The 9,205-nt window shown below is 41.5% G+C and overlaps 1 pseudogene; it reads right to left on the bottom strand.

The window, feature by feature from the left end:
• Window positions 1–234: 234 nt before the first annotated feature.
• On the bottom strand, window positions 235–8,886 carry LOC109116373 (annotated as a pseudogene).
• Between the last annotated feature and the right edge of the window lie 319 nt (window positions 8,887–9,205).

Genomic DNA, 9,205 nt, shown 5'->3' with positions numbered 1-9,205 from the left:
CCTAACTTCTTCACCATGTATGCACTTGCAACGTTAGTACAAGAGCCACTATCAATTATCAAACTACATACCTTGTTTCTTATGGTGTATCGGCTGTGGAAGATGGTCTCTCGTTGTTCCGTCTCTTCAGAACTGGCCATGGTACTCAAGACTCGCCTCGTAACCAATAGCTCACCACTATCTGGGTATTCGATCTCCTCATCTGCAATTTCAGCTTCTTTTTCGTCCATTGACTCATACTCTCCCGCATCTATGAGAATCATGACCCGATTGTTTGGGCAGTCCTTGGCTTAGTGTCCACGTCCCCTGCATTTGTAACAAACAATCTCTCGAGTTCTAAGATTAGTAGAGTGGGATCTACTTACCTTTGCATCATCCTTGGACGTAGCTACAGCCTTACCTTTATCCCGAACTTGAGTTTCATGTGTACTTGGCCTGCTCACAGTGGTTGTTACTCCTTTGCCCTCACTTCGGTATGTTGATGGAGTTGGTGCAGCCATACGGGAGCGGTGTACTCGGTTTTGCTTCTTGATGATTTGCTGTTCAATTTGTATAGCAAAATGTAATAGTTCCTGCAGATCATGGTACACTAACCTTTCGACCTTGCGAGAAATTCGTTCTTGCAGTCCGTCAACGAATTGTGCCATCACCGTTTCTTCGTTTTCGTCCAATTCCAACCGGTTTCGAAGATATTCAAATTCCTCGAAGTAGTCTTCAACCGATTTTGTCCCCTGCGCTAAAGAACGGTATTTCTTCTGCAACTCTCTATGAAAATGAGGTGGAACATACCTTCTCCTCATCATGAGTTTCATTTCACGCCAAGTAGAGATGGGTTCATAATGTGCTCTCCTCCTTTCTGCGACTTCGCGATCCCACCATGCTAGGGCATTGTCGGTGAGTTGTGCAGCAGCATATTGCACTTTCTTGTACTCCGAATACTCATAACATTCAAAGATATTATCCATCCGCCTCTCCCAATCGAGAAAAGCATTAGGATTAACACGACCAGCAAATGTAGGTAATTGGAGTTTGATATCTTTACCGTTATGTCTTGCACGACGAGGCTGATCTCGATATAAATCATCGTCCTCTTCATCATCTTCAATTGGGACATTGTTCCTGTGGTCTCTTCGTCGTTGAGGAGGATCAGGGGGTGTGCGTTCTCGGTCTCGTGCGTTCTCGGTCTCGTACAGGTTCTTCACGTCTAGGAAAGTTGACCCAAATAGGTTCTGGTCTCCTTGGTAACTCCTCTAGTCGTGCCAATCGTTCTTGTATGTCTTGCAAATTTTTGTGCAAGCGCGTTGTGGCTGGGCTCTCCTTCTCCCGACATTCTAACTTCTTTATTTTGTTTTTCTCAAGGTTTTGTAAATAGAAAGATCAAAACAGAACAGGAACTCAAAGTAAAACGAAATAGAAAGAGATATCGTGTTACCTCTTCACCGGTGGAACTGTTTTTGTATTTTTCGGTTTTCTTCAAAATAAAAAGGGGTAAATCTGATTAAAAACGAATTGAAATGATAGAAGGAACACCTTACCTCACGTTGGTCCTTGAACCGGGATCTGATATAAAAAATGATGACACTCGGGCTTAAGAACACACGATCGATGGTGATTCTCGGTTGTGAATTGTGGATAGGTTTCAGAAGTTAGTCTCTGGCTCTAAGGCAGGCACTCGATCTTTGCTTCTAAACCAAAAGATGACGTGAATGGACTAAGGAATTGATAGGAAAATCCTCGGACAGACCAAGGGATGCTCGGACACACCAAGCAAGGACACACCAAAAGCTAAAGAAAACAATGCAGAAAAGTTCTTATTCAAGTCTGATGTATCCAGCTCGAAAATACAACCAAATATAAAGGAAATGAACCAAAACAACAAAAGGAAACATGACAAACATAAGAGATTCTAACGGCTAGTTGATTGAAGCAAGAAAAGGAAAGTTTCTTCTTTGAAAGAAAAAACATACTTAGAGTGCATCCAAACATGTTTAGAGAGCATCCAAACATTTTTAGAGTGCGTCGAAACATGTTTAGAGTGCATCCAAACAGACTTAGAGTACATCCAAAGATGTTTAGAGTTTGTCGAAACATATTTAGAGTGCGTCAAAACATGTTTCGAATTCGTCTAAACATGTTTTGAGTGCGTCAAAAAATACTTAAAGTGCATCCAAACATGTTTAGAGAGCATCCAAACATTTTCAGAGTGCGTCAAAACATACTTAGAGTGCATCCAAACATGTTTAGAGAGCATCCAAACATTTTTAGAGTGCGTCGAAATATGTTTAAAATGCGTCGAAACATATTAAGAGTGCATATGATACGTGTGTACCGAGTCTAAGATCTATAACCCGATTCACAACTCACCGCAAGGATACGGATCGTCGCAACACGGGGTCGAACACGAGGACTGGTTGCTAAATCCAAATCTAAATCGAAAATAGATCAAAGCAAACAAGCACGTGATGATGGAAGTATATAGAATCTATGGAAAACGGAATGAGAAAGCAATGAAAACGAGTAACCTATCAAACAAGGATGACTACGGGTGTCGGGATCGTAGTCGCGTGTATGAGTATATGCTAAGCATGCGAGAATAACGATTATGACTTGTATTCGGGAATCATCAAGCAACAAAGATAGAGAATTCACCTCTCGGTCTACTAAATCCCTACCTATAGAGTAACTCGTCAATCTCTCGATCTATTCAAGTTAACCCTAGGTGCATAAAGAACGCTATCATCAACCCTAGATCGATTAAACCATATCTCTATGTGAATAATACGATCTATCATATTGATTTTGATCCGAAACCAACTCATATCTCTATGTAGTTTAGAATCTAAGATAATTGACCAAGGGGTTAGCAAACATCAATCCAATAAAAGCGCAAATCAATAGAACCGAAACAAATCAAAACCGAAATCCAAGTTAGGGTTCAAACATACCCAAAACACATACGAATCCCTAACCCATAGCCGTGGATCTACTCACGGTTCATAGAAAACAATAGAAAGAACAGAGAAAAAGAGATAAAAGAGATGAGAGAAAAGCTCATGTAGATGTGTAGTCTCCACGATCGAATCTTCCTTCTTCTTCCCGAAATCCCGCGAACTTCTATTAGTCTCTCCCCAAAAGCTCTCCAAAAGTCTGTATCTAGGTGTTCTCTAAGGCTCTCTGATGTTCTAGGACGTGGCTAGGGCTTTTTTATAACCCTCGGGCGGCTCCCAAGAGTCTTATTCCCATTCTGATGTTGAAAATCGTGAAACATGATTTTTGACTGGATCCGGGCCGATTCCAGGTGGATCCGGACCGGATCCAGATTCCTGGGCTGTCTTGATTCGGACCGGATTCAGTTGGATCCGGCCCTGCACTGACAGTTTTCTGGTCTTCGCGAATTCACTCATAACTTTCTGCTTCGGTGTCAGATTTACGCGATTTTGGTGTCTACGCGAAGCTCTTGAAGTGCTCTTTCCAATGGTATCGCACGATTTGAACTTCTGTAAAAAAAGTTATTGATATCGCAACATGAGTACCTCATCCGGACTTCTCCTTTAATGCTCCAATTGGCTCCTTTTCGAGTCCAATCATCTACGAAACCTGTAACTCTGCAAAACTAGAGCATAACCGGGTTTTGTGTCCTAACACGCCTAGAATGCCTATGAATGCATGTGATTATCCTATAAAACCTAGACAAACTCTCATCAAAATATAGAGAAGAATAAGAGTTATCAAATCCCCCCCGACTTAAACCTTTGCTCGTCCTCGAGTAAAGAACGAAAGAATAAAATCTGCAAAACAGGGAATGACGAACATCAAATAGCATCATCATGAAACTCAAAAGCGAAACGTCCATCCAATGCTAGTTTCCCGAGAATCGTACCCAAACCGGTTTACTATGATCTTTCTACCAAAGACTAATCTACCTAGCCATGGGATTTTTATTGTTACCTAGAACCCGTTAGAATCTCTACAACTCACCAAACATATTTCCGAACCTATCCTTATCTCAACTTAGCCTTTTCGATCTTAGTTCTACTTCGTACCTAGATTTTTACCTTTCTGTAGAATTTTTCTATTGAACGCTAGCACCTCGGGTTTATAGGACGTTGAAGTTGAAGGACATCGTTTTTCTCTTCTGTTTTTTTTTTCTTTTCTTCTGTATTTTTTTTTCTTTTTATGCGATGTCCGATGATATGATCCCAAGATCGATAGATTTCCCGATAGGCGGTGGATGGGTTCCCTAAACCCCTAAACAGCTCGCAAACGAAACCTAAGCAAACGTTCGTGAAGAACGGTCTTAAACCCCGAGTGAACCTGGTTTAGAAACGTAGGATGATCGAAGACGCCACAAGTGTTGTGCGGAATCAACACTTGATAAGTCAAGTTTGAACGCCACGGATGAAGATCCGATAAGTTCAGAAATTAGTTCTAAAAGAACTCTAAGAGAAACCTCTCAAAATATATTTCAAAGTGTGTTCCTACAATCTGATTTTGATAGATCAATACATGAAACTTAGCAAAACCTAAAATAAATAAGCACAAAAATCAAGGTGTGAATGTGTGGTCTTCAAGAAGTCTTGAATGTGATTGTGTGGAACTTCAAGAAAACCATAATGGTGACTTTGTGTTCTTCAAGATGGTGTTGGAAAGATATCTTGACCAGAATTGATGTCAATTTTCGTCACCCTTATTGGGCCTAAAATTTAGGCTTCACTTGTGGGCCTTCCAAGCTTGATATCACGTGGATAATGGGCTGGGCTTGTTGTTGGTCTAACCCAACACATTCTTCCAAGTGTTCTTGACCCAAACAAGGGAGAATAAGGCCATTTGATGCAGCTTGTAGCTTCTTGGCACGAGATCTTGTAATCAGTCCAATTGGCTCAATGCTTTCTCCCGCTATGTTCATCCCGTAGCTAGCTTCCGATGCAGCTCGTCCTTGCCCGAGTTCAGCTCCAATGGTGTTGCCTTGGATGTCCACATCATTCTCCTCTTCTTGATTCAGATTTGCCCTCAAATCTGAATCGTCTGCGATAAAAGGAGATAGATCAGCAACATTGAATGTTGAACTAACATTAAGCTCACTCGGAAGTTCGAGTTGGTAAGCATTGTTGTTAATCTTTTTAAGAACTTTGAAAGGGCCAACTCCCCTGGGCATCAATTTTGATTTCCTTTGACTCGGAAATCTCTCTTTGCGCATGTGCACCCAAACCATGTCTCCCGATTCGAATACAACTTCTTTCCGCCCTTTGTTTGCTTGCTTGGCGTATTGCCGGGTCTTTTCTTCAATGTGCAACCTCGTCTTTTCATGAATCTGTTTCACAAACTCAGCTTTTCTCTTCCCATCAAGGTTAGAATGTTCAACGAATGGCAAAGGAGACAAATCCAAAGGAGTCAAAGGATTAAAGCCATAAACGATTTCAAATGGAGAAAAATTCGTAGCCGAGTGCACAGTCGATTATATGCAAACTCAAGATGAGGCAAACAATCTTCCCATGATTTCAAGTTCTTTTTCACAAGAGAACGAAACAAAGCAGACAATGTACGATTAACAACTTCAGTTTGTCCATCGGTTTGCGGGTGGCATGTAGTTGAGAACAAAAGCTTAGTTCCTAGCTTAGACCACAATGTTTTCCAAAAGTAACTCAAGAATTTCGCATCACGGTCTGAAACTATAGTCCTAGGCATGCCATGCAAACGTACAATATCCTTGAAGAACAATGAAGCTATATGAGATGCATCATCGGTTTGATGACATGAAATGAAATGAGCCATCTTTGAAAACCTATCAACCACAACAAATATTGAATCCCTTCCAGTTCTGGTCCTAGGCAAACCAAGCACGAAATCCATCGAAATATCAGTCCAGGGATGACTAGGAATTGGCAATGGAGAGTACAAACCGTGTGGTTGAAGTCTAGACTTCGCCTTTTTGCAAACAATGCATCTTGCACAGATTCGTTCGACATCTAGTTTCAAGTGTGGCCAATAGAAATGTTCCTGCAAAACAATCAAGGTTTTGGCCACTCCAAAGTGCCCCATTAGACCACCACTATGTGCTTCCCTAACCAACAAATCACGCAAAGAACAATGAGGAATACACAACTTGTTCTTTCGGAACAAAAATCCATCATGATGAAATATTCACCACAAGCAGATTTCTCACATGCTTTAAAGACATCTCCAAAATCGAGATCAGAAGCATACAATTCCTTAATGAACTCAAAGCCAAGCAATTTCGAGTCAAGAGAAACAAGCAGGTTATGACGACGAGATAATGCATCAGCCACAACATTCTCTTTTCCTTGCTTATATCGAATAACATAAGGAAATGTTTCAATGAACTCAACCCATTTAGCATGTCGTTTGTTCAACCTTTGCTGACCTTTTAGATGTTTCAAAGCCTCATGATCGGTATGAATGATGAATTCTTTCGGCCAAAGATAGTGCTGCCATGTTTGAAGCGCCCTCACCAAAGCATAAAGCTCCTTGTCGTAAGTGGGATAGTTTAGTTGCGCTCCACTTAGCTTCTCACCGAAGTAGGCTATCGGCTTTCCTTCCTGCATCAAAACAACTCCAATACCTACACCATAAGCATCACATTCTACCTCGAAAGCTTTAGAAAAATCAGGCAGAGACAGGAGTGGAGAATTAGTGAGTTTGTCTTTCAGAAGTTGAAAAACAGTTTCTTGTGCATCTCCCCACTTAAACCCGACATTCTTCTTGATAACCTCTGTCAATGGTGTAGCTCTCTTTGATATCTACGCATAGACGCCAATCCCTTATGGCTGCGATCTTCTCTTCATCGACATGAATTCCCTGCTCACTAACCACAAACACTAAAAACACCAACTTGTTAGTGCAAAACGTGCATTTCTTGAGGTTAGCAAACAATTGCTCCTTTTCGCAGAACATCCAAGACAGATTTAATGTGTTCAACATGTTCAACAAGGTTCTTGCTATATATCAGGATATCATCAAAATACACAACCACGAAACGTCCTAGAAAATGTCTAAGAACGTGATTCATCAGCCTCATAAACGTGCTAGGTGCATTTGTTAAGCCAAAAGGCATAACCAACCATTCATACAACCCATGCTTTGTTTTAAAGGCGGTTTTCCACTCATCACCTTCTTTCATGCGTATTTGATGATAGCCACTTCTCAAATCAACCTTAGAAAAGAATTTTGAACCATGCAACTCATCCAACATGTCATCAAGTCTCGGAATAGGATGGCGATACTTTACCGTGATTTGGTTGACTGCACGACAATCAACACACATTCGCCACGTACCATTTTTCTCCGGTACAAGAATCACCGGCACGGCACATGGTGACATGCTTTCTCGGACGTGTCCCTTCTCCATCAGATCCGAAATTTGCCTCTGAAGCTCTTTGGTTTCCTCAGGATTGGTTTTGTAGGCTGCCTTGTTCGGAATACTTGCACCGGGAATGAAATCGATTTGATGCTTGATTCCTCGTAATGGTGGCAGTCCATTTGGAATCTCCTTCGGAAAAACATCGTCGTATTCCTGCAGAAGATCAATGACAACACTAGGCAAAGTAGAGGTGAGTTCGTTAGTGTTCAAAAGAGCCTCTTTGTACAGAAGTACAAACATAGGCTGGGGCGAAAGCAATGCTTTCTTAACCTCTCTCGCTCTCATGAAGAAATTTGTGTTTGATCTCACGGGTATACTCTCAAAGGCCTTTAACTGATTTTTTCTCAAATCCTCAACAATTTTTGAGTGAACTACCTCATGGTCACACAATTTCTTCTCATTCTTGATCATTTGGAGTTGATCTTCATACACTTCTTTAGGACTCAAAGGAACCAATCTGATTTGCTTCCCTTTGAACTCAAAAGAATATTTGTTGGAGTATCCATCGTGTTGAGCACGCGTATCAAACTGCCATGGCCGCCCAAGAAGTAAATGACCAGCTTGCATAGGCACCACATCACATAGCACTTCATCTTCGTATTTGCCAATACGAAATGGAACCTTTACTTGCCTATGAACCTTCGTTTCTCCATTGTCATTCAGCCACTGAAGTTTGTATGGCTTTGGATGCTTCTGAGTAAGCAACCCTAGCTTTTCAACCAAAGAATTGCTCGCCACGTTAGTACAACTCCTACTATCAATGATCAAACTACAAACCTTGTCCTTAACAACACATCTTGTATAAAAGATGTTTTCTCGCTGGATTTTCTCCTCTTCTTTTGATCGAAGATTCAAAACCCTTCTAGTCACCATCAGTTTACCTGACTCAGCCTCTTGCTCGTCTACATCATCTCCAAAGATGGCATTGAATCAGATTCACCCTCAGCTTCGGTTTCAACCTCTCCATTATCACGAACCACCAAAGTTCTTCGATTCGGGCACTCATTTGAGTAGTGTCCTCTGCCCAAACACTTAAAACATCGAATATCTCGAGTACGTGATGGAAGAGCATCAGAAATACCTTGCTTTCTAGGCTGGGACGTATCAGGTTTGCCCTCGGGCTTTGCTGCCACTTTTGAACCAAAAGATTGCTTATCTTCTTTGTGGAAATGTGGCCGAGCGTTGGAAGAGTTGGAACCAAACTTCTAATGTGGTTTCCCCCTTCTTTTGATTTGGTTCTCAAACTTGATCGCAAGATGTAGCAACTCCTCCATCTCAACATAGTGTTGAGTCTCCACACGATCTTGGATCTTCTGATTCAACCCTCCAATAAATTTGTCCATCGTTGGCTCCCTATCCTCATCAACATTGGCTCGAATCATTAGTATTTCCATCTCTTTATAATATTCTTCGACACTACGGTTACCTTGGACCAAACGCCTCAATCGTTGGAGAACTTCTCTATGATAGTGGTTTGGAACAAATCTTCGCCTCATAACCGCTTTCATGTCACCCCAAGCATCAATAGGATTCTCCCCATTTCTTCTTCGTGTGGTTACAAGTTGATCCCACCATGCAAGTGCATAATCACTAAAGCGAGCGGCTGCCAACTTCACTTTCTTTCGCTCAGAATAGTGATGTACGTCAAACACCATCTCAACCTTCCGTTCCCACTCCAAGTAAGTTTCAGCATCATCCCTGCCATGAAAAGATGGGATTTCGAGTTTTATACCACTGAGATCATCATCAACATGCTCCCGAACCCTTCTTTCTCGTCTTTGCCTCCGAGTAGCCTCATAAAAATCTGATCTTACATCTTCTTCGTTG

The sequence above is a fragment of the Tarenaya hassleriana genome, unplaced genomic scaffold, assembly GCF_000463585.1.
Source record: "Tarenaya hassleriana unplaced genomic scaffold, ASM46358v1 Cleome116, whole genome shotgun sequence".
Classification (NCBI taxonomy): domain Eukaryota; kingdom Viridiplantae; phylum Streptophyta; class Magnoliopsida; order Brassicales; family Cleomaceae; genus Tarenaya; species Tarenaya hassleriana.
This window is presented reverse-complemented; position numbering and strand designations above follow the sequence as displayed.